The sequence below is a fragment of the Bombina bombina genome, chromosome 1 (genome assembly GCF_027579735.1).
Source record: "Bombina bombina isolate aBomBom1 chromosome 1, aBomBom1.pri, whole genome shotgun sequence".
Lineage (NCBI taxonomy): Eukaryota > Metazoa > Chordata > Amphibia > Anura > Bombinatoridae > Bombina > Bombina bombina.
Window position 1 is genome coordinate 79,551,524 of NC_069499.1, and position 11,549 is coordinate 79,563,072.

An 11,549-nucleotide genomic window follows, 5' to 3' on the forward strand; every position below is an offset into this window, starting at 1 on the left:
TTTGACAAGGTGCGTGCCGGTACTTTGCCTCCTCACCGGTCTTACGATTGTGCCATAGACCTGCAACCCGGAGCCATTCCTCCTTGGGGCCGTGTGTACCCACTGTCTGTTGCAGAGAATTGTGCTATGGAGGAGTATGTTGCCAATGCTCTGTCATGGGGGATCATCCACAAATCCTGCTCTCCTGCAGGGGCTGTTTTCTTCTTTGGGAAGAAAAAGGGTGGCAAGTTAAGACCATGTATCGATTATAGGGATCTTAATCGTCTTACCATTAAGAATGCTTACCCTATTCCGCTTATTACGGAACTCTTTGACCGCCTCAAGGGAGCTACGGTCTTTACTAAACTTGATTTGAGAGGAACGTACAATCTTGTTAGGATTAAGGAGGGTCACGAATGGAAAACAGCATTTAACACCAGGAGCAGGCATTATGAGTATCTTGTAATGCCCTTTGGCCTATGTAATGCTCCTGCTGTTTTTCAGGAATTTATTAATGATGTCCTACGAGATATGTTGCAACAGTGTGTTGTGGTGTACTTAGACTACATCCTCATACATTCACCCACACTTGAGGCTCATCGTTCTGATGTTACACGGGTTCTTCAGAGACTACATGAGAACGGCCTGTTTTGTAAACTTGAGAAATGTGAGTTCCATCAGACTCAAGTAACCTTCCTAGGTTATGTTATCTCCGTTGCAGGGTTCTCCATGGATCCTGACAAGTTAACTGCAGTTCTGCAGTGGCCTCGCCCAGTTGGTCTTCGGTCTATTCAACGTTTTTTGGGGTTCGCCAATTACTATAGAAAGTTTATTAAAAACTTTTCTTCCTTGGTCAAACCTATCACAGACATGACCCGTAAAGAGAATGATCCACTCCATTGGTAACCTACTGCCATTAAGGCCTTTGATAGTCTTAAGACTGCTTTTGCTGCCGCTCCAGTTCTGGCTCATTCTAACCCTGTCCTGCCTTTCATTCTTGAGGTTGATGCGTCTGAGACTGGAGTAGGTGCCCTCTTGTCTCAATGTCCTACGCCTGATGGTTCCTTGCATCCGTGTGGTTTCTTCTCTAAGAAATTGTCTCCAGCGGAGTGCAATTATGAAATTGGCGACAGGGAATTACTGGCCATAATTTTGGCACTTAAGGAATGGAGGCATCTTCTCGAGGGTACTAGCGTGCCAGTGCTCATTCTTACTGACCACAAGAATTTAACTTATCTATCTGAAGCAAAACGTTTGTCGCCTCGACAGGCCAGATGGGCGCTATTTGTGTCTCGGTTTAATTATGTGGTCTCCTACCTGCCTGGTAGTAAGAATGTTCGGGCTGATGCCCTCTCTCGACAATTTTCGCCTCTGTCCAAAGAGGAGTCTGTACCTACTCCTGTTATACCTCCTGACCATATTTTGGCTACCATACGTACTAAATTGACTTCTCCCTTGGGGGAGGAGATCCTGGCTGCACAAACCAATGCACCTAGTGGTAAGTGTTTTGTTCCTGAGAATCTTCGAACTAAACTTTTGCACACTTACCACTATCCTAAAGCCGCAGGTCAACCAGGCAAGAACCAAATGATTTGGTCTGTCACTCGACAATTCTGGTGGCCAGGTCTTCGTTCTGATATTGCTGCGTATGTTGCCTCCTGCTCAGTTTGTGCCCAGAATAAGACTCCTCGACATCTTCCTGTGGGTCTTTTTCAACCTATTGCTAATGGTGACCATCCTTGGACACATCTTTCCATGGACTTCATTGTCAAGCTCCCTGTTTCCAATGGCAATACTGTTATCCTTATGGTGGTTGACCGTTTTTCTAAATTGTCACATTGCATTCCCTTGATGAAGCTGCCTACCGCTCAGGAGCTTGCTTCAATTTTTGCCCGGGAGGTCTTCCATTTACATGGGTTACCCAAGGAGATAGTGTCGGACCGGGGTAGCCAGTTTGTCTCCAGATTTTGGCGTTCCTTTTGTGCTCAAATGGGGACCCAGCTTTCCTTCTCCTCTGCATATCACCCTCAATCCAATGGGGCTGCGGAACAGTCTAATCAAGCTCTGGAACAGTTCCTCCATTGCTATGTCTCAGATCACCACAATAATTGGTCTGAACTGTTACCTTGGGCAGAGTTTGCTCGTTATAGTGCTATTAATGCTTCCTTCAAGATATCCCCGTTCATGGCGAATTATGGGTTTCAACCATCCTTGTTGCCCAATTCATTCATGTCTCAGGGTATTCCGGCTTTGGAGGAGCATCTCTGGCAACTCCGTTCCACGTGGGTGCAGATTCAGGATTGCCTTCATCGTTCTATGCAGCGCCAAAAGTTCCAGGCTGATCGTAAGCGTCTGCCAGCACCTTCCTACCAGGTTGGTGAGAGAGTTTGGCTGTCCTCCTGCAACTTGAACCTTCGTGTGCCTTCCAATAAATTGGCTCCCCTTTATGTTGGTCCTTTTCGAATACTCCGACGGGTTAATCCTGTGGCCTACGCTCTTGACCTTCCTCCTGCTATGTGCATCTCCAATGTTTTTCATGTCTCCCTCTTGAAACTATTGGTTTGTAATCGGTTTACCACTGTGTTGCCTCATCCCCATCCTATCTTTGTTGACAACCATGAGGAGTATGAGGTCAGCAGCATTATTGACTCTCGTATGTCCAGGGGCCGTGTACAGTATTTGGTTCACTGGAGAGGCTACGGTCCGGAGGAGCGTTCTTGGGTTCCCTCCTCTGATGTTCATGCTCCTGCCCTCCTCCGTGCCTTCCATGCCCGTTTCCCCAATAAGCCTTTTGTCCTCCCGCGGGGGAGGGGTCGTTGAGGGGAGGGTACTGTCAGGGTTTTTTCCTTGTTGTGTTTGCCATGTGCTGCTGGCAGCCATTTTACTCACCTCTCTTCCTGACTATGGTTCATTGTGGGGGATGCTGCTCAATTCCTGCACTTCCTATGGCCAGACTGGTGTGCATCATCCTTGTGAGACAGGATGCAGTCTCAGAATTGTGATGTCATCACTTATTATTTAAAGAGCCTCTGTTCAGTATGCTTTGCCTTTGCGTTGTCTCAGACCTGTTTGTGAGAGTTCCTGTGTATTACCTGGCTGTCTGACGTCCTTCCTGGTTCCTGATCCCTGGCTTGTTCCTGACTCTGCTGTTTTCCTTGTTCCTGATTCTGGCTCGTCTGACTATTTGCTTTGGCTCCTGACTTGGCTCGTCTGACTACCAGCTCTGGTTTGGATTCCTGGCTTGTTATTTGACTTGTGGACTTTTTATTATTTTTTGCTATTAATAAAGGTGTGATTATTTTTGCACTTCTCGTCTCAGTCTGATTCCTGGCAACCTGACAAAACCACACTATCAGATTATTTCACACTTAATGAGGTAGATGAAACACCAGAACACATTGTATGGGAAGCCCACAAGTGTGTATTGCTCGTCAAACTCATTAAACAAAAAGCCTCCTTATCTAAACAAACCAGAATCAAATATACATCCCTGCTATCCAAAATACATGACTTAGAAATCAAACATAAAAAAAAAACCTACAGACTCCTCAATCAAACTAGAGCTCAAACAAGCTAGACTGGAAATACAAGATTTGCATTCAATAGAATACCAAAAAACAGCTCTAAAAATCCAGCAGAAATACTTTGAATTTGGGGATAAACCCGGGAAATTATTGGCGAGAACCTTAAAAAGAAAACAATAAAAATCACATATTCATTCTATCTTTAACCGACATAATCACACATGTTCAGATAGCCCGGCTATAGCAGAAATACTACGTACATATTATCACAATTTATATAATTTGCAGAATCCCAAAGATACCTCATCGGGCTGTGATAAACATGCGTCTCTCTCAGATATCAAATCATATTTAGATTCTATAACACTCCCATCTCTGTCGCAAGAGGATGTTGCAGAGCTTGAAGCTCCCATCTTAATGGAAGAAGTAATCCGCACCATAGACAATTTACAGACAGATAAAAGCCTAGGCCCAGATGGCTTCAGTGCCAAATATTACAAGCTATTTAAAACAATCTTTTCACCCTGTTAAGCCTCTTTGTTTAACACAATGGATGACTCAAAGAGCGTCCCACCCTCCATGCTACTAGCTCCCATTACTACTTTTCCAAAACCTGGTAAGCCAGCAAATCATCCCGAAAACTTTAGACCTATTTCACTCCTTAACGTGGACATAACATTTTTTGCTAAAATCCTCTCAACCAGATTAAATAAATTCTTGCCAAATTAAATATCCCCTTGATTAAATAAATTCTTGCCAAATTTAATATCCCCTGATCAGGAAGGATTTGTCCCTGGATGAGAGGCCAGGGACAACACCATAAAAGCCAATCTCCTTGTGAATTACGCACAGTGCAACAAAATTCCGAATATACTCGTTTCCACGGACGCAGAGAAAGCCTTCGCCTGTGTCGGCTGGACCTTTCTTAGGGCCGTCCTGTCGAAGATGAATTTCGGACAACATTTTATTCACAGGGTTTTTTCTCTTTATTCCAAACCCTCTGCACAGGTCAAAATAAATAATATCCTGTCAAGCCTCTTCTGTATTACTAATGGTACCCAACAGGGCTGCCCATTGTCACCATTGTTATTTGCTCTTACAATAGAGGTGTTAGCGCAGAAAATAAGAGACAACAGGAAAATTGCAGGAATCAAAATAGGGGAGCAGGAACATAAGTTGTCCCTATATGTGGACGATGTTCTGTTATCTATCACAAACCCGTTAAGCTCCCGAAGACCCTAAGGGAATTTGAGGAATATGGTAGGATATAAAATTTTCATCTAAACCAAACCAAATCAGAAATTCTGAACATAGATCTCCCCCAAACAGAATTATGCCAACTGCCAAATGTGTGCCAGTTGCAGGTCCAAACTCGTACACTTAAAATATCTAGGCGTAAACCTTACACCAAAGGTGGATGCCCTCTTTGACACTAACTACACACGTTTACATTCTTTGGTCACCAGTGACCTTTCCTCATGGAAGAACAAGAAAGTCTCCTGGTTGGGAAGAATTGGAATAGTTAAAATGAATATCCTTCCCTGTGTCCTGTACTATTTACAGACCCTCCCGATCCCTTTCCCAACACATTTTTTACAAAAATTGCACGGAACAATGGAAGAGTTTATTTGGGGTGGGATTAAACCGCGTATTGCAAGGCACACACTTTACCAATCAAAAGAAAGGGGTGGACTGGGAGTCCCTAACCTCTTAGTATATAAAAAGGCTATTAACCTCCAACACCAAGTAGAATGAAGCAATAATTCAAAACAGACATGGGTCCAGATAGGAAGGACAATAATAGAAACACAAAACTTGGGCTCCTTGAGCTGGATCTCCACTAAAACTAGACCCAAACTAATTAATTGTTACCCATTTATATGGGAATTCTTTTTACAGTGGGACAAAACATTGGTGGAATATCCCTATGTATCCTCAAACCCTTCCCCACTTGCCCCTTTTGTGAACAATCCAGATATCCCATTCACAAACACACATCAGGTTAACCTAGATAAAACACAACTGGACCAAATAGTCTTTCACAGATAATTGTCAGATGGAAAAATTAAGAAGAGAGAGGATCTCGAACGCGCAAACCTCAGACTCTCCTGGTACTTCCACATGCAATTACAGCCCTTTCTTATGACACACAAAAAACGGAAGGCATAACTAGACAGCTAACACTTTGTTTACTGCACCGTACACCAAAACACCTCATCTCTATTATGTACCCCCTGCTGATATCACACAAAGAGACACCTATGCCTAGCTACACCAGACAATGGAATCAAGAACTTGCACCCCCTCCTAAAGATAAGGAATGGCAGAAAATATTTCATAATCACATAAAAGCCTCAGTTTCAGCTAGAATCCTCAAGTCTAACTACAAATATTTATCTTGGTGGTGTCTCACACCAGACAAAATAAAAAAGATATACAAGCAGACGGATGGGAGGTGCTGGAGAGGATGCGGAGAACAGGGCACTCTTCTTCACATCTGGTGGTCTTGCGGGCTTATAGAACCTTTCTGGCAGGCAGCTTTAGACATAATAGATTGCAAACTAAATATCACTCTAGTTAGAACACCTGGCCTTCTGCTTTTCCATGGTCTGCCTAAACTAACAGACAAACCCACAAGACACCTTTTTTACATAATGCTTAATAGCGCTAAATCTCTTATTCCCAAAAAATGGAAATCCATCAGTGTCCCCACGATCGCTGAATGGACAGATCAAATTGACAGGTGTCTGCAGCTGGAGAGATATCGATATATGTGGGATGACAAAATAGAAATTCACGAATACATGTTAGAAATTTGGAAACCCCCGGACACATAGAACTATAAATTCAACAAACTCCCACTGTCAATACGAGGCCAACTTACACCCTTGAACCCCCTCCCCCTTACTCTGACAAATGAATAGCTACAAATCAACACCCCCTACCCCTACTCAGAATACCAATATACACAACTCCTTCCCCCCCTTTTTTCTCTCTCTCCTTCCCCCTTCCTGTCAGCTGTATTTCTTTCTTCTTCACTTCCTACTTCCCTTTACCCTTATTATTGTTCTAAATACCTGTTGTTCATTCACAGTTCAATGCACGTCAGGTTATGTGCATATTGTTTGGTGTACGTTCCAACACCTATATAAGAATGACTACTATAGTTATTAAGTCACTGCTTATAAGTTAAGGTTCTCATGTTTACTCATACATCCATAAACTGGCGATATTACTGAAAAGGACTATATTGGAGAGGTCTAGAGATTTGCAATACTGTCTAGAGAACTCACTGTTTACAACAAATGTGTTTCTAGAACCACAAAAGAACTACATCTTCAGATGAACTGATATACGATCCCTGGATTAAGTGCCTCTATGACCTAAAATAGTATAAGATAATTGAGACCCTTGTATTGTATTGTACAAGTTCTTTGTGATTACATCTTCTTTTTTCATGTATTGTTTTATGATAACTAAATAAAGCTTTTGAAAAAAAAAAAATAATAATAATAATAATAATAATAATAATAATAATAATATAAAGTTAGAAGGAATAAAGGGTATATGGTATAAAGTGTTTGAATGGAAAGAGCTAATATATATATATATATATATATATATATATATACATGTCTAAATATATGTATGTATGTATACAGTATGCCTTAATTAATCTCTAAAAGGGATTGTACAGATTACAGGAGTACAAGAAGAGTTGGAATATTTTAATAACGCCATTCTAGATGCAATTGAACACTGCATTTGGTTTGTTTGTACAAGTAAAATAAAAACAATATGGTTTCCAAGGAAAGAAGCACATACAGTAAAGACAACAAAGACAGTCTATAAAAAATTCAAACTAACTGGCTCAGAAGACGATAGGGAAAAATGGAGAACCCAACACAAGACGACATGCAGAAAAGAAAATAGGACAATCTGTAAAAAATGGTGACAAAACCGTCATTAAATATATCAGAGAAAGAGAAAAGCTAACAGTTGGATAGTAAGACTCAAGAATGATGATAGAGTAGTGGAAGCAGATAAACAAATAGAAAACTGTCTAAATGATTACTATTGTTCAGTCTTTTCAACAGATTGTAAAGATAGTGAAATTCTATTAAGGGATGTTAATTTAAAGAATGTGAGTAGTACTTTTTTCCAGAGTAAGAGGTTTCAATGGCTTTATCAAAAATAAAACTAAATAAGTCTGTATGTCCACATAATATTCATCCAAGGGTTCTAAGAGAACCTCTATCCGTGATAGCTACTTTATAAGGTGATTTATTAATTATTCACTGTTGTTCCTGGAGACTGGAAAATTGCCAATGTAGTACCTCTTCATAAAAAGGGTAGTAACTATAGGCCAGTCAATTTGACCTCAATTGCAGGGAAATGAATGTAAACTCTTTTAAAGGAATGACTTGTATCTTTCCTTCAGACAAACAACTAAAAAGACAAAGGACAGCATGGTTTCACTGCTGGAAGATCATGTCAGACTAATCTAATTTATTTCTTTGACCATGTAACTAAATTAATAGACCAAGGAGGATCGGTAGATGTTGCATATCTAAACTTTAGCAAAGCTTTTGACACCGCCCCACACAACAAACTTATTCACAAAATGTGAAACCCAAATTTTTTCTTTCATGATTCAGATAGAGAATACAATTTTAAACAACTTTCTAATTTACTTCTATTATCTAATTTGTTTCATTCTCTTGGTTTCATTTGTTGAAGGAGCAGCAATGCACTACTGGTTTTAAACTGAACACATGGGTGAGCCAATGACAATCTGTATAAATATGCAGCAACCAATCAGCAGCTAGAAACTAGATTCTTTGATGCTCCTGAGCTTTCCTAGATAACATTTCAGCAAAGGATAACAAGGAAAGGAAGCAAATTAAATAAAAGTAGTAAATTGGAAAGTTGTTTAATATTGTATTCTCTATCTGAATCGTGAAAGGCATTTTTGGGGTTTAATGTCCCTTTAAGGATAGAAGGCAAAGGGTTTCAATTAATGGAGTACATTTAAATGAAGGGTCAGTTACTAGTGGTGTTCTCCAAGGATCAGTTCTTGGCCAGTATTCTTTAACATGTTATCAGTTATATTGAAAGTGGGCTTAAAGGGATACAAAACCCACATTTTTTCTTTTATGATTCAGATAGAGCATGCACTTTTAAGCAACTTTCACATTTTCTCCTATTATAAATTTGTCTTCGTTCTCTTGCTATCTTTATTTAAAAAGCAGGCATTTAAAGCTTAAGAGCTGGCCCATTTTAGGTTCAGCACCCTGGATAGCGCTTGCTTATTGGTGGCTACATTTTGCCACCAAAAAGTAAGCATAACCCAGGTTCTGAACCAAAAATGGTATGGCTCCTATGCTTTACATTCCTGCTTTTTAAATAAGGTTAGCAAGAGAACAAAGAAAAGTTGATAATAGGAGTAAATTAGAAAGTTTCTTAAAACTGCATGCTCTATCTGAATCATTAAAGAAATAAATTTGGGTTTGGTATCCCTTTAGTTTAGGATTCCTAACTAGTTATCGCAGGAGGGAACGACCACTATACTAGAGAAAGTATTAAAAAAAAAAAAAACATTATAGAAAAAAAAAGTGTTTAATAGGTAATGTCAGACAGTTGTCAGTACCTAAGATGGTGGATACTATTTAGAAGGGGGAGGGTTAGAGAGCTGTTTGGTAGGGATCAGGGAGTGTGGAGGGTAAGGGGGATCCCTCACTGTAGTAAATTAGAAAAAAAAATGATTTAAATCTATTTATTGGCAGACTGCCTGCCAGTACTTAAGATAATGGTGACTAGTGGGGGGTAGGGGAGGAAAGAGAGCTGTTTGGGAGGGATCAGGTAGGGATCAGGGGTGGGAAGTGTCAGGTAGGAGGATAATCTCTACACTAATGCTAAAATCAATCTTACCTGCCGGGAATAATAGAAGTGTGGAGCGCAGCTGCAATTAGCGGCCTTCTAATTACAGAAAAACAATGACAAAGTCATATATGTCTGCTATTTCGGATCAAAGGAGATCCCAGAGAAGCTTTTACAATCATTTGTGTCATGATTGCACAAATGGTATGTAAATAATTTCATTGACGACCCCAACGTTTGTGAAAAAGTTAACGATTTTTTATATATGATTGCATTTGGCGGTGGTATAGTGGCATGAAATATACCAAAAATGGGTCTGGATCAATACCTTGGGTTGTCTACTTTAAAAAAAATAAAATGTTTTTGACAGGTAAATAAAAAAAACAAGGCACTGTTTCTGTTTAAATGGAGTGATAGCAAAAATGCTAAAAATTATCTGAGTTCTTCTCTGAAATTCCCGGTAGTGAAGGGGTTAAATATTGAACTGTGTAAAAAAAAAAAAGGCTGGGGGAATCCCTGCAAAATATTTACTTTAACATTTGCAAAGTTCAGAGATTGGAAACTTTATTGACTATTTTATATTCGTCCCTAATTATCTTGAGCATTAGCACCTAGTAGCACCTATTACTTTATAAAAATGAAAGTAAATTAGACATAATATTTATTTCTTCATTGTATAAACAACTAACACAATTAAAATACTATTCTCAGGCTAGTCTTAACAAATGCTAGATAGAATGATGCATTAAAAGTAAAGATTAGTCTGAGAATAACGTAGATGTATTTTTTAAAGTTTCATAAACTGTTTAAATAGTGACAAAATAAGTATAAAGTTTTAGTGTCTATAAATCAATAGGAGCTGCCATGTTGTAACTTAGGTAACCTTCTCTGCTGTGGCCAATTAGGGACAGTTATAAATGGGTCCCTAGAATGTGCAGCCAATTGCTGTGTGGAATATAATAGTGTTCTTCACTTCCATTTTGTAACAGGGACTTAAATGCTCACAATTGTCAAAATAAATAATGAAAGTATATTGCATTTTTTTAAATATATATATACAATTTATCTTTAATTTTTTTACCATCTCAAAGTGTTAAATGTCCCTTTAATTATGAAAACAATTTATCTAGCATTTACTTTGTATCTAATGTCCATTGAAACCCATTGGCTGCATGAAAGAGCTTCATAACTATTTGGTGAAATCCTTTCTGGCAGCCAGGGGTGTTAAAAATGCATGGTGGAAAATATGAGACTTCCATATCCCTTTAAATGTGTAGAGCACCATCAGTTAAATATATATGTCATAATCTTTTCATGTAGGAGTGACAGAAATTGAATGAACCTAAAGTAATAACTTCCGCCTCAGAACACAGCTGTTATGTTTAAGTAATAAAATATCTAGACGTACAGTTTACCATTTCAAGCAAGTACATATATTTGACTAGTGCAACTCACAGATCTGTGTGCACTGAACATTATTAGAGGCAGTTCCCATAATGGGATGCCAAAGTGATTGTAAGGCAGAATAGAAGCCCAAGCTCTGATTTACCTGGTCTCCCACGACAACAGACTTAATGGCAGCCAAAGAGATAGAGATGCAGCTGAGCGTGACACCAACATCAAAGTAGGAATGCCACACCTTGATCCAGGCTTCAGCTTACCTGCCGGGGCAAAGGTATTAGTGTGACCACCCTGGAATTCAAAGGAGCAGGAGAAAGAAAGAAAAAAAAGACCAGAACTTAAAAAAAAAATAAAATAAATAAAAGTCTAGACACTGTAAAATTTGCCACGCTGACCTAATTATAAGGATTTTAATGGTTATTTTTCTCTCTCCTCCAAAAAAAATAAAAAAAATAAGAGAGCTGGTACATTCTTAATAGCAGCACACCTGATTATATATAAAAAAAAAAAAAACAGTATGATTCATATAGATTCAGATAATGCAATTTTAAACAACTTCCCAATGTACTTATATTATCTAATTTGCTTTGTTCTCTTGATATCCTTTATTGAAAAACATATCTAGGTAGGCTCAGGAGCAGCAGTGGTCTACTTTGAGGTAGTTGCTGATTGGTGGCTGCACAGATATGCCTTTTGCTCATTGGATTTCCTAATGTGTTCAGCAAGATCCCAATAGTGTATTTCTGCTCCTTCTTCCAAGAGAAT

At 39.2% G+C, this 11,549-nt stretch overlaps 1 long non-coding RNA gene across 2 annotated transcripts in view; it reads right to left on the minus strand.

Annotated features, from left to right (window-relative positions):
* The window catches only part of LOC128636295 (uncharacterized), a 39,479-nt gene that overhangs the window by 17,902 nt on the left and 10,028 nt on the right, over positions 1-11,549 (minus strand). The window contains exon 1 of one of the 2 annotated variants that reach the window (XR_008398689.1): positions 10,933-11,011. The exons of the other annotated variant lie outside the window; for it this stretch is intronic. This is a non-coding gene — a long non-coding RNA (uncharacterized LOC128636295). Of the gene's footprint in view, positions 1-10,932; positions 11,012-11,549 lie in introns of those variants that run through there. 2 annotated transcript variants of the gene reach the window in all.